Genomic DNA, 14,899 nt, shown 5'->3' on the forward strand with positions numbered 1-14,899 from the left:
GAACTTTTACAGCATGACACTGAGGATATGTGTTCTATGCCCAGAAGAGGCTCACGGAGGTATGTGTATGCATTCAAAGGCATTCTCCTACAACCTGCGTGGACAGCTATATAGGACACAGAAAGACAAACTTGGTGCGGGGTTGTTCGTACTGCCTGTAGGGAGTGAAGCATTCCCAAAAGCACATCTGAGTTTCACCTGAGCTATTCACTTCAGAGAGAACTTGTGGTCAGGCAGAGGAGTTTGGGATAAGCAGTGGGACTAACCTGGACCGAGACTAGGGGCAAGTCTAATCCGTTTGTGTCTAATGACTCAAACACCCATCGTGATGGACAGAGACCGGGGCCTGGCTTTTGCGGTTCAGGGAAGGAATGGAACTTGCTTGCGAGGCCCCGCAATGAGATTAAGTAAGTTCTGCATAGCCACACCGCGTGTGACACGGGACGCCGGAGGTGTGTCGCAGGACGCGCAGTCCCACGTCCTGATGAACTGGGTGGAACAACTCTCCGTATATGGCCAGGGGTGACCCAGAGTTTATTTGGGGAAGGGGCTCACGACCGCCCCCGTGATGGCACCTGCACAGAAAATCAAGTTACATTAAGTCCTTACAGGCTGTGTGCAGAAAACCAAGAGGGGTGTGATTGACGTGAGAAAAGGTGGGAACTGGGCTATAAAAGCTGCAGACACGAGGAGTACCGCACGCACCCATCACCGGAGGATTACCATGACTGCCAGCGTCAGATGTTTCAATAGGAACCACATCGCCTACTCTTACACCTTTCAAGTGTATGGCTTCTGCTATAAATAAAACGTTTAACTGATTTTTTGGTGTCGCTTCACCTTAATTTAGCCGGAGAGAATTCCAAACTCACCACAATCCCTCCCTGGTCTGTCCAGCACGGGTTGTGACACAGGTGTTCAAGCAACATTGCTTCTCTCCTGTTTCCAAGGAATGGCTACACCTCAGTTTCCCTACTAATCAGTTGTCTGCCTTTTCTTCAACAGCAGAGTTTTATATAGCTGTTTGATTAAATTAGAGAAATAACACACCTGCCAGGGTAAATAAAGTCCAGGGAAACAAATAACCCTTTCCCACTGGCTTCTGTGTCCTCTTCTTCCCTGCTCTACTCCAATTTTTCACCTGAAAATATTGATTTTGCTAAAATTACTTGTTATTTCCATTGGGAAAATTGAAATTAAATGTTTTGTGCCAGCTTCACATTCATTTGTTCTGGCTGAGCTCCCTTGGAACCTCATGGGAGATGTAGCTTGCGCACTTTATGCCCCCTTCCTCCCCATGGGCTGGGCTTCCCATCTAAACTACGTCTTCTGTAAGAAGAAACCAAACACCATTCCTTTCGATCAGTGTGTGCCTTTGTATCTCCTTGACTTGCTCTGTTTCTTCCTAGAGAGATCCCATTCCTCCTTTTCCTCAGAATTTCTTTTTTTCTTTGGGAAAACAGATTTTTCCTGCTTCTGCCTCATGTCTCTCAGCTTCACTGCTGTCAAGTCCACAAGAGCTTTACCTTCCACCAAATTTATTCTTCTGAAGGATACTTTGTTCCAGGCTGATAATGAGGACAGGCTTTGCTCAACAGAACCCCTCATATGTCAAATATATCTTTGGCTTTGCCACAAAAGTGTTTGGTGTATCAAAGAAGGTTTGAAAGGAGATTTGATCACTTCTTGTATTGCACTTATCTTGAGATTCAGAACATCTGCGATAGCCTGGAAAAAAAAAATCTCACCTTTGGATAATTTGGGGTTTTGTCTGCATGAGATTTTTGTTTGTTTTCCTTTTAAATGTTTTTACTGAAGCTCTATAGATTGGTCACATCTGGGACTGATATCTCTGATGGCAGTACTTTTACACACATACAACCATGGATAAACCAGTTGCCAGATGTGGTGTCAAGAGAATATTTTTCTCAGATTAGACTCACAGGGATTGCTTTTTCCCTCCTTCTGCCATGCATGGCGTGGATTGTATTCTAGCCTCATCTGTGAGCTTCCTTTATGAATAAATGTGTATTCATATCCTGTTATAAGGTCAACAAATGGGAAAGCCCTTGTCCTTCTCTGATTTCTTTTTTCTTTTTTTCCCTCCTTTTTTCCCCCTCTAGTACATCTCACTGAATTAAGTCCTTCCTTTACCATCTCCTGCAATTCCATTTCTGTCTCTAGAAATCCCCTCTCCTTATTTCCTAGTGCAAATAGCTCTGCTGGGACTAGTGTAAGTTGCATTGTTTTCCGAAGAACGCCATTAAGTTCCGTACATTTTGGTTAAGGATGTACTTAAGGATATTTGGGTTAGATATATTCAAGTTCTACTACTTTTTTGTTAGGCAGTCTTTACTGCTTTTGTCTGATGAACTTGGCTTCAGATGTTTGGATTTTTGCTTTTTGTTGCTTCTCCCCACTCCGCCCACCCCTTAGTTTTATTTTTGCTTTTTGGGGTGGGTTTTTTTGCTTTTCTTAAATCCAACTGAATTGAGTCTGGTGACCACAGTAAACATTAATCATTGCTTGGGAAACCTTTATAGAAGGAAGTCTATTCTTTGATCTCAATGGCACAGGAACAGCAGTGAAGTGGTTGTCTGAGCCTTGGTTCAAAGCTAACAATAATGTAGTCTATCTGTTGTTTATGAACACTATTTGCCCCCTTCAGTAAAGACACCAGGATTTGGCCCTTAATTACATACCGTGATTGTGGCTAGGGAATGAGTTGCACTAAAAAAACCAAATTTTTTTTTGCAATAAGACTACAAACCTAAAGTTTATAAAAAATGTTTGTGGCAGTTGAAATAAAAATTATATGTATTTGGGATGTATTTTTTGTTCTCTGGTACCTTGATAAACAATTTTTTTTTACCCTCTGGCTCACAACATTGACAATGCAAAGCAAAACATCTCATATACCATGATTAACTACAATACAATCTTTAACATGGATCTTTGCATGTTCAGTTGAACTGGTTGATTTGAACAATTTTACAGCATAGCTCAGAAGTTCAAAAATTTATTATAAAATGTTGATTTTGGAAAAAAGTAAATAATCTTTAGTGAGGGAACAAAATTGCTTTTCTGAAACAAACACTTTTTTACCCTGAGGATAATATTTATGCTCAGCCTCTAAGTATGAGACATATGTACCTGGATGTTTTGGGAAATTGAAGAGAATTAGACTACACTGAGTGCTTATCTGGACATCCACTCCAAACATAGAGGAGATCCAATTTGATCTCAGAAATCAGAGATTTGACATAAGGTCATCAGCTTTAACCTAATAACATTTAAGGATAAATAAATAAATGTGCAGGAGTTGTGTGTGTGTGTCTTTAGTGAAGGTATAGTGCGCATTTTACATTTTGTGTCCTTTTATTTTCTTCTCTGCAGGAGGGTTAGAAACTTCTGGAAATGAGGGAGGGAGGGAGGGAAGGGAAGAGAAAAGATTTGTCAGTAACCACATGACTCTAAGCACTTTAATTATAACAGTGTGGTGGGTTGACCCTGTCTGGATGCCAGGTGCCCACCAAACCATTCTGTCACTCCCCTCCTCAGCTGGACAGGGGAGAGAAAATGTAACGGAAAGCTCGTGGGATGAGATAAGGACAGGGAGAGATCATTCGCCAGTTACTGTCATAGACAAAACAGACTCAACTTGGGGAGATTAGTTTCATTTGTTACCAATCAAATCAGAGTAGGATAATGAGAAATAAAACCAAATTTTAAAAACACCTTCCCCCCACCCCTCCCTTCTTCCTGGCTCAACTCCACTCCCAGTTTTCTCTACCTCCTCCCCCCAGCAGCTCAGGGGGACAGGGAATGGGGGTTGGGGTCAGTTCCTCACACCTTGTCTCTGCCGCTCCTTCCTCCTCAGGGGGAGGACTCCTCACTCGTCCCCTGCTCCACCGTGGGGTCCCTCCCATGGGATACAGTTCTCCATGAACTTCTCCAATGTGAGTCCTTCCCACTGGCTGCAGTTCTTCATGCACTGCTCCAACATGAGTCCTTCCCACGGGCTGCAGTCCTTCAGGCACAGACTGCTCCAGCGTGGGTCCTCCGTGGGGCCACAAGTCCTGCCAGAAAACCTGCTCCAGCGTGGGCTTCCCACGGGGTCCCAGCCTCCTCCGGGCATCCCCCTGCTCCGGCGTGGGATCCTCTCTCCCTGGGCTGCAGGTGGAGATCTGCTCCCCCGTGGACCTCCCTGGGCTGCAGGGACACAGCCTGCCTCACCATGGTCTTCCCCACGGGCTGCAGGGGAATCTCTGCTCCGGCACCTGGAGCACCTCCTGCCCTCCTGCTGCACTGACCTGGGGGGCTGCAGGGCTGGTGCTCTCACATATTCTCACTCCTCTCTACAGCTGCTGTTTTGCCACAGTTTTTCCCCCCCCATTCTTAAATCTGTTCTCCCAGAGGCACTACCACTGTCTCTGATGGGCTCAGCCTTGGCCAGCGGCGGGTCCGTCTTGGAGCCGGCTGGCATTGGCTCTGTCGGACATGGGGGAAGCTTCTAGCAGCTTCTCATGGAGGCCACCCCTGTAGCTCCCCTGCTACCAAAACCTTGCCACGCAAACCCAATACAAGCAAAAACATCAGACTGTGATAATACTAAAAAAAGGGAGTGATCTTTTCAGTGCTATTGTTTATCCTGCAATAGTGTAGTACAATTACACATAGCATTGTATGATAGTTTAAAAGCTATGTTTATTCAGAGATATTTTACCCTGTAAATCAACAGGATTTTAAAAGGAACCTCCCAGAAAAATATTCTGGTAGAATTTCAGTATTTTGTATACTATTTCCAACTTAGGAAGTACACCAAAAGGATGTCCTCCAGGTATTGGACTCAGGGTCATTAACTCTAGTCAAGGAGGAAGAAAAAGATGTAGCAGCACAGAAAATAAATAAATACACAAACTTTGTAATTCAACAAATACTCTTGCTCATAAAAAAGCCTTCTTTTTGTTTTTTTATTATGTTCATATGTTTATGCATATGTGAATGACACAAATGTGTTGTGAGTTACAAATTTACCCAAGTTCTCTGGTATAATCACATAAGCAGGTTGCCTCTATCAGTGGAATAGGGTATGTGAACAAAGCAGGCGACATGGGGCTGTTGCTTTCATCCCTGCACAAGGGGACATTGAGAGAACAGAAAAAGGTAAGGAGTGTGAAACAACAAAGCTCAGAGGATGCCAGAATACAGAAGGAATTAATATACACCAGAGAATAGTTGGTTGAAAAGATGTTTTTATCAGCAACAGACAAAGAGAATCAATTCTTAACTATTGTTCAAGGCTGAGAGTGTACGGACAAAAAAATAGCACTTCAGGACAGATAAATCAGTACATGCTAGTGGTTCATACACCAATAAAATTAAACTTTTTCATTAAGATGAAATAATAAAAGAAATAATAATAATAAAGATTGTGACATCATGGAAAAGAGGGATGTCTGAAAAAGTAAAGAAAATGTGTTAATGCCATGCCTGAAAGCGTAAGGAGAAAGAACAATATTTAAGCAAAGCCAGAAAATATGCGTGTCGTCTGACTGAAGCTTATGAAGAAGTCTCTGCTGAGTTTACCAAATACAAATGTCAGATGTAGTTTGGAAAGGAGTGCTGGTAAATCCAGGTTAAAAGTCACTATTTGGATGTTATTCATTTCAGCGAGTACACTTCAGTGGAAGTTCTACTCCCAAGATATTTCTGAGATTAATTGGGTAGATCTAAGAGAGCTAGAAAGTTTTCAGAGTTTGTAATGGATGATGTTTTAATTTGGCTTAGAGAGTTTAAATTATGCAATGAGAGATTTTGGCAAGGTTTTCAGAGAGTAAGAAGAAAGAAGTACACCAAAGACTTAGATTAATCTAACAAATGTTCTACGCATTAGACAGAGAAAGACTAATCTTTCACTGTTTTGTGCCCTCAGTGTAACTTTGTGTAACTGCAAGGAGAACTTTGCTTTAATAGCATCCACATTCCTAGTTCCAAACAAATATGTCAAATATGAGACAGACAAAAACTATGTTGAGCGTCAATCACTACCCACAGATCCAGGTGAAACTGAACTCTCAGCTTTTCTCTCACTACAGTCTCTTTGCAATGCCATACTAGTACAAAGGCCCTTACAGGCATTTTAAGTATAATGTAGGTTTACAGAGTAATAAACCAAAGTCTTTTAGATTTCACTTTTTGGGGAAAAAAAAAATCTATCTTTTTCTGTTTGAAATACATTTTATTTGTGTGGTAAACTGGAATGGAAAAGTCTACAATCCATCATTAAAAACCATTTAAAACTGCATGAATTCTAGACAGCAAACTAACAAAATGGTCTTTCCACAATGGGTTACAGGGAAATTATTTAAATAACTGTGTGAGATGAGACAGCTCCATCTGTAAAAAAACAATTTCTTTTAAGTAAAGTATCAGAACAAATCTGATACCGCCATTTCAGCACCAAACTGCCTCTCTCCAGCTATTTACAGTGTAATTGCCATCCCAATTTCAGTGAAGTTCTAAAATATTTTTCTTTCATGCTGTTTCAAAGAGTTGTAAGGGTTTTATGAAACTTCAAACACAGCTGCATTTGAGGGAGTAGGGGATAGGAGGAAAGCAACCAGCACCATTGCCCAAGGCCATAGGCCGTAGGAGGCTATGTTGGATAGAAGTACAATCACTCCACCCTTGGATGGAAGGAGAAAGAAATGCTGCCTATCGTGTCTTCCCAGGTCTCACTGAGTCATCTCTGTCCCCAAATCTCCCTTGGCTCTGGAAAGCTGGGGAGAACTGTGTAATAAAGACCTTAGCATCTGAAAAGTGCTTAAAAAGGTAGTCTCCCTATTTTCTTATGTTACAAAATATAATTTAAATAAGAAATAAGTTAAATAATTGGTATGTATGGAAAACAAATAGCTATCCACAATTCAGTACTATAAATATTTCCAATTAACATTTTAGCATGAAGCATATGGTTAAGAACTTAGGTTCAATTCAAGCAGAACACCATTTGGGATTTAACTGATAGGTATTCAGTAAAACTCTACAGCATGTTTAGCAAACAGCAGCAAAAAATGTGTGACCAATTTAATCAGCGTGTGCATTGGGAGTGGCTATAAATATGTTTCTAATGAATACCCAACTACCCTTGTGAAATCAACATTTATGTGCTGCTTTTTCTCTCCCCCCTCCACCTGCCTTCTGAACCTTGCAGTCTGTGTGTATTCACCAGCGAAAACAAAACCAAACAAACAAAAGCAAAACCCACATGCAAGGGCAAGAGAGGAGCTCTTGCAGTTGAGCAACCTGACGGAAAGGAAGGCAGGTTACCTCCTCACTACCTTTGGTTGGATTAACGTACACACGTACCTGAACGCAAACATTTACATTTGTAAATCAAGGTGTGTGAAGTAGCGCCAAAGCTTCTCTTGCCTCTGGAGGTTTGCAAATCTCGGTTCTAACCTGCGGATTAGACTCATGATAGGACAGGCATCAGGGAAGTAGTCCACGGGCTCTGTTCCTCTGAGAGAAACAGGGTCAGAATAGAGCCGTGATCCTACTGGGAGTGGGGAAGGGATTTATGTCACCACTCCTTGCTAGATCTTTTCAGAAGAGGACAGCTGTCTGTAGACTGATTTCCTACACTGGCTATTGTGAAAGATATGTCCCGGATCTATTGCCAAAACGCCAACAGCCTTTTCATGCACTCTGATGTGTTTCTACAGTCTTGGTAGTAGAGCAATATTCTATTTACTTTGAATAGCAGAGCACCGTTCTGAAGGTCTTCTGTCTTAGAGATGCCACAGCAAAAGCTGGTTGTGCTGGAGAGGTTTCTGGTACTGGGAAAACACGGCGTAACCGCCGCTGTGCGGCTGCGTGCTGGAGTAGGGAAGGGAGAGGACTAAGTAGCTGTTGAGGAATGAGACTGTGCTTTTCATATTCACTGACATTAAGCAAAATCTTCTTGCTTGGGAGAAGAACTTAATCAATCAAGAAATGATTTTAAGTACTTTTAAAATCGCTTGTTGTCTCAATTCTATATGCTAATGCAATGATTCATGTGGCTTCAGTACTGCAGGTTGCAATCAGTCTTTCCAGTAACTAAACACAATCCTTTTAACTAGCATCCTGTAAAATCCACATTAAGAGGCTGCAAGCCTACTTCATTAATCTTTTCATTAATTTACCATTCACCCATCAGACAAGAGGGGTACTAGGCATCTGTGGGCCATTTTGTGCAGATTTTACCCCTTAAATTCCTAGAACACATCATAGTAATAACTCGGTGTGCATTGTTGCTAACATGTCTGACAGCATTTCTATCTTCATCTGATCAAAAAAAGCATATAAGCCAACATAAAGTTCTATTCTGCAGATTGGTTCATATCTAAAAATTTTCTGAAGTATTTAAAGCATTTTTCTTTTAGGAAAAAATATGAAATATAGGTTGACAGCTTGTATGACAAGTTTTAACCCAATGGGATTTTAAAGAGCTGATAAATTAATCCTGAAAATCCAGGTTTATAACGGAAAGCCTTATAGGCTCTTACCTGTATTGCTTGTGAGGGCTGTTAGAATGCTAACACTTTTTTAAAAAAGCTTTTCAAAATGGTTTATTTTCAAAATTCAAACTTTAAAATACTTTAGTTGTAACCAAGTGCCAAAGCTATAGCATTGGGAAGGAGAAAAATCCCTCTATTAGATTTTTTTTTTTGGTAAAATTCATTTTATTCATCAGAAACATTTTCAAACCATTTTTAAAGTAAAATTCTGCATAAAAAATAATCATTTTGCTTCTGTGCAGCATTCCACCTAAAAATCTTGAGACTTTGCGAACATTCATGAACTTAGGCTCTCATCCTTTATGTGGAACATATAATTTCTCTCAGTTCACAAATGGATAAACTGAGTCACAGAGTGAATGTGGCTTAGGTATTGCAGTTCTGCTTCTTCTCCCTTCAACTTCCACTATGCATTTCAGTAATTACTTATTCATTGCCCCAGAATTCACATGAAAATGATTTATAAACCCATTCATATAGGAGATTAACTCATCTACTACATTTATCTGGAAGATTTGGTCTCCATTCTACGTTTCAGAAGAGACGCAGCAATGTACCATCCGTAATAGACACTAGGGAGAATTAAGCATCTTGACTAAACAGAGATTTCAATCAACAAATATTCAAAGGCTGAGGTTCATTCCACCTTGCTTGTGAGCTGTCCAAACTAGAAGCTTAACTGCCCTGCACTTCTGTAGGTAGCAGAGGAAGATGATGATTGAAGTCACAGGTGAAGAAGGTCTTCAGCCACAAAGTGAATGTTTAAAAGGAAAAATTTCTTTTTTTTTTTTTTTTCCTTGTTGGTTATCTTAGGTAGCACCTCAGTGTGCCAAAGTGCAGTGGCTTTCAGTTTAGCACATTATTTTTGTGGATAGAATACTAGGATGCTTTTTCTTCCTATAAACTTATGCAAAGAAGCCCAAGCATCTCACTGAGGGCTTTAGGGTCCTACCATAGCCCTGGTATTTCTCAACGGTATGATACCTTTGTTCAGAGCTCAAGCTAAAGTCATACACAGAGAAGTGGCAATATGAGGGATGGGATGGGATGGGATGGGATGGGATGGGATAGGATGGGATGGGATGGGATAGGATAGGATAGGAAAGGAAAGGAAAGGAAAGGAAAGGATAATCAGTATTGCTTATTCCTGCTTTTGTCTTAGTTCTAAAAGACATGAAATGGCTTTGACTGTGGTAGCTGTCGTTTTGAATGTGACATTTACTTCCTACTCTTACTAGTGATATAGTGTAGGAGTCTGCTGTCTACTCTCCATTTCAGCCCTTTCTGCCCCTTACCTAACTTCCAAACAGTCCCAAAGACTCTATCTTTACTACTAAATCAAAGTGAAATTACTTACTCAAGCTTTGTTCCCCTACTCAAAAAACTTGAACCTTCCTAAGTAGCTGCAAAGACTTGAACTTTCTTAAGTAACTGGAATCAAGAAGAAAAAAAGAGAAATCTGATCTCCCTATACACCTCTATGGGTACAAATATAGTTAACGGCATAAACTTGGTGCATTTTCACTGCCCAGAAAGGCAGCACTGCTAGATTTATTCCATCTATACACTGCAGAGCTGTGCCCGTGTTAAGTGGGTATTTGATTGTATTCAGCAATTGCTGCCTGATCATCAATGTCTGTGAATCCATTTGTGGCACCACATAAAATTCTCCCTCACTACCAGCATTTCCAGCTATTGTAATTTCCCCAAAGAGATAGGAGATTTATTTTACCCAGCTACAGTACTTGAGAGATTTATCAGCACTGGACATTGTACAACTGCTAAATGACCCTCCTGGAATACATGACAAACCAAATCTTTTCTCCCTCCCACCCTCTTTCCCTACCTTTCTTCCTTTTTTTTCTTTTCTTTTTCTTTCTTTCTTTTTCTTTCCTCCTTCCTTCCTTCTTTCCTCTCTCTTTCTCCCTCCCTCTTTCTCTCTCTCTTTTTTTTCTGTTTTCAGTTTTTCCTTTCTTGTTGAGAATGACTTAAGAAAAACGGAAATGTATGAGAGTCTAAATAAATGTTCAAAGCATCACACTTGGCCATTATGTTCCTTCAGTGCTCCATTGTGTTGACATTCGGGTGCATATTGTCATTTACAATGCACTCAGGCATTCGGTGGATCATATGATGATCTGAATCTCATGACTTACAGTCCATGTGTCAGTTGCTCCAGTTGACAGGGATTTTTTTGAAGCAGAATGTCAGCCAGTGAGGGATGTCAGAGTGTTAGAAAGACTATGTCATTGTTCCAACCACATTAAACAAAAATGTTTTCAGAGTTTCTGTGGCTCCTCTGCTGTCACCAGTCAGCATCTACCTGTCAAGTGGCTGAGAACTTGAGGAAAGGCGAGATGAGAGCACAAAAAAAGGTATTTCTAAAGATTGTGGGACTAGCGTAATTGCTCATGGCTGTTTAAAGGGGACAATTTTTCATTTTCAGGTAATGGTTTACTATTGTATGAGGGTTTCTCCTTTCCTAAAACATTACAGAGAAACAAAATACATTCAGAAATCTAAATATATGCACTGAGTATTAATTTTCAAAACTACCTGGAAAAAGGGCTTATATCAGCAGTTTCCCATTAATGCACCTCTAAATATTAAGAAACTTGTATCTGTGACTTTTTGACAAGAAATATCATTACTTTACTCAGCACCCCTTCCACAGCTGTAAAATGCCACTCTTGCATCCCCTTTTTTCCAATGATTGTTTCGTGCTGTCCAGAAAGTCTTCAAGCTGGTTTAAATTGATTTGCAAATGCAACTGATCGCTCACACTAGCTCTTTATACTATATGTTATGCTCAAACTCTTGTTTATGGACAAAGACGAAGCATACTGTATAAGTATATATATCAAGTCAAGATTTTATTGTTAGTATAACTGATATTTTAACACTGTAATTCAAGAAACATTTTTAGTCTAGGTCTACTTCTACAGAAAAAGAAAGAAGGAAAAATAATGCAGCTATAATTCTTCTATGGAGAAGAAAGTCTCAATAATATTAATAACACAATTAAAATTGTAACACACACTTCTTAATTTCTATACCTTCTTCTGGTGTTATGCCTACCCTCCCACTGCTTTTTGGATCTTAAACTACTGACTACTTAAAGCAGTCTGGCAGAAGTATGTTGTTGATGTTGGTGGCTTCTTCCTCATTCTAGGATCCACTTGGGGTCATTTTATATGTTCACTATCATGCTTTAACACCTTTACTCTGTCTTCATTGGTCAACAGCTCCACGTTACATGCAAATTTCATGTATATGGTGGCTTTTATGTACTAGATGCTATTTTTGTTCTCTTTGTTACCCTTAAACCAGTTTTGCCCAGATCCAAATCCGCATTGCTGTAACTGACCATGGATGAGTTGTCAATAGCTGTGAGATGTTTATAGCTGTGGGGTCGTCAGTGCCAACCTTTGCCCCATCCCTTATCCCATGCCAACGAGCCTCTACAATGGTCCTCCAAGGCCTTTGCTATCATATCAGGACCGTATTTCTCTACATCATTATGTTAGAGTCAAAATCTCTCCTTCTGCATAGAGTAACTGCTCATTACTGCTATGTATATACACCTAAGGATGTACCACATGAAGATAAAGTAAAACAAATTAGCCATAGACACCTGACCCGTTAGAGAAATTGCAGTCACAGTTAACCAAGAGAAACAATGCTGCAGACAGGTCAAGAAGAGCTCAAGCAGAGGAGGGCTGGCAAGCCTCACTCCTGCAAACCTCATGAAAACTCGAGCAAAACATATGACCTGTTACTAGCAAAGAAAATACCATGTTACAGGGCATACTATTACATGTGACATATATCACAGGGTAGCAAGAGAAAGTCAGGCATTGTTTCAGGCAGACTAACTTGGCTGTGCGAGAACATGAAACAAGGTTAATTTTTCACCTCTTCCAGTCTCTCTAGTGTGATCTTGCTCCTCCAGCGTGAGGAAACTGATGGGGGATTTGCAGCTTATTCCAGTTAGTGCAAGGATCAAACTTCCAAGTGCAAACCCTTTACCATTTTGCATGTGCTTAAAATCTTCCTACAAAACTGTGTAATGAAATCTTTCATGAAACAATCTCAGAGGCATTGATGTAAGTGGTTCTAAAATATTTTTTTTCTGTTCTGAATGAAAAGCACTGCTTCAAAATCTGGTACATTGTACCAGGGCTGTGGTCTGACTGAAGAAGCCTCAGTTCTGGTCATTTTATATAGCATAATGATACCATTATTTCAGAGCAACAGGGACCATCTGGTGGCATTTAAACTATGGAGGAGCTGTCTTTTCTAAAAAAAAATAAAAAAGACTTCTTTTTGCATTAATTATGAGAATGATGTGGGCTTTTTATGCCTTTTTTCTTTGTCTCTCTTTCCGTCTTTCTCTTTTTCTTTCCTGAATGCAGCAACTGATATAATAAATAATAAAATAACCTGTGGATTGGAAGATGGCCCTATGCATCCATGGTTCCTGATGAAACATTTGTGGCATTTCTTATTTCTGCTTAACGTATGAATTCATCCTGGTCCCTGATGAGATTCTATATAGCATAAAAACATCCATCTTAAATAAGGTTTTTATGGAAACACCTCGTATCTCCTATCTAGTTGTTGTTAGGTTTTATCAGTTATGACTGAGCTCCCTAAGGACGTAAACATATGACTTGAACTAATTTAATGCACTTACTTATACACCCTCTCCATCTCTGAATACACCTGCTATTACTGGTAGAGGTGACATGCATTGAGATTACCTCTTTCTCAACATCAAACGAGACCTGCTACATAACATTTAAATGCTTTTGTCACAGCCTCATTCTGTGTCTTTTTTTTTTTTTTTTTTAGTTTTCATGCTAGTTAAAATTGCAAAATAGTAGGAAAAAAGCAAGAAGAATATTACTCTTAAGCCTGGCAGAGGCGAATCAGCCAAATCTGAGGCTGAAATGACAAGCACATCAGTCACTGACACAAACCAGCTGCCAGGCCTCTTTATATGCAAGTCATTCAGTGAGATATCAAAACGTGGAAAATATAATACTCCTACCAACATTTCTTGTTGAATTAATGCCCAGGTGAGTTCTTCTGAAATGCTGCAGTTGTATCTTAGAAAAAACAAGAAGCAGTAAAGCATCATACTTATTAGGACCCAATTTGCCACAGCAGCAGTCAAGTGCTTCAGCCTCTCCCAGTGGCAATGGGGGGGGAGGACTGGGGATAGGGAAACTTAGATTAAATTCATAGTGCAGTGCACATTTAGAATTCAATATTGACAGCTCTAATTACACACACCTTTCCATCACAAGTTCATTAACTAAGAGGAAAACGCTAGAAACAGCAGCATCAACTTCTTGTAAAAATAAATAAATAAGTGCAGAGCCGAGCACTCCAGAGCTTCTGACCTTTCCCCTTTCTTTCTGCCAAAGCCCCACGTGTTATTCCCTGCACTTTTTTGTATTAATATAAATATTAATATAAATATAACCTTAAAATGTTACAGTCAGAGTGTAGGGTATGATGTACTCTTAGGGTATTTGCCTTCCAGCAACTTTTTAAAAACAAGAAACCTCAGCTAGTCTTCAGGCTTCCTCTAAAATAAATGAAGAAAAATAAACACCCTGAGAAGACAAATATTTTAGAATAGGCTGAACTGTTTCATGGAAATAATTAATTCTCTCCATCAGCAAAAGAGAGAGTTTGGACAGCCAAATGCTGGTTGAGGTGAATCCTGCCCCTTCAGAAGATACCACTAAAACCACAAGAAGTCCATTATTCAGCACAAGCTCAAAGAAAGACCTACCTGTAGGACATTAGCCGTACTTATGGCCTCTGTGCAATTGTATGTATGAGCCATAGTTCAGCTGCAGCATTTTACAGCACTGGAACAGGGTGCTACAGTCAGTTAATTTTAAATATGTTTTCCACTAGCATAGAAGCTGATCGAAGTCATTCATCAGCATATCCCAAGTCAAGTAAGCGAGACAACTCACTCAGTCTAGTTACAATTCACAAGTTACAGATAATGAGGGATGGGGTTTTGCCATATAAGGTACTATTCCATCATGTTCACCATAAAGTCTCAGTAAGATGAGCTTATGCATTGCACCAACAAACAGAGTTTTTATAAGTGTTTACATGCAGATAATTCTAGATGTCCCCAGTGTAGGCACAGCCCCCTGCTTTTCCTCTCCGAGTCTAGTTCTGTATATTTAGTTTGGTAAAATTTGTTGGATTTTGAACCCATACAAAGTACGGATATCCTTTTTCTTTGAGCATCGTGTCTCCAGAGAGATTAAAGCTGTATTTGGAGTTAGGCTACGAATTAACTA

The sequence above is a fragment of the Haliaeetus leucocephalus genome, unplaced genomic scaffold, assembly GCF_000737465.1.
Source record: "Haliaeetus leucocephalus isolate CR32 unplaced genomic scaffold, Haliaeetus_leucocephalus-4.0 Scaffold32, whole genome shotgun sequence".
Taxonomy (NCBI): Eukaryota; Metazoa; Chordata; class Aves; order Accipitriformes; family Accipitridae; genus Haliaeetus; species Haliaeetus leucocephalus.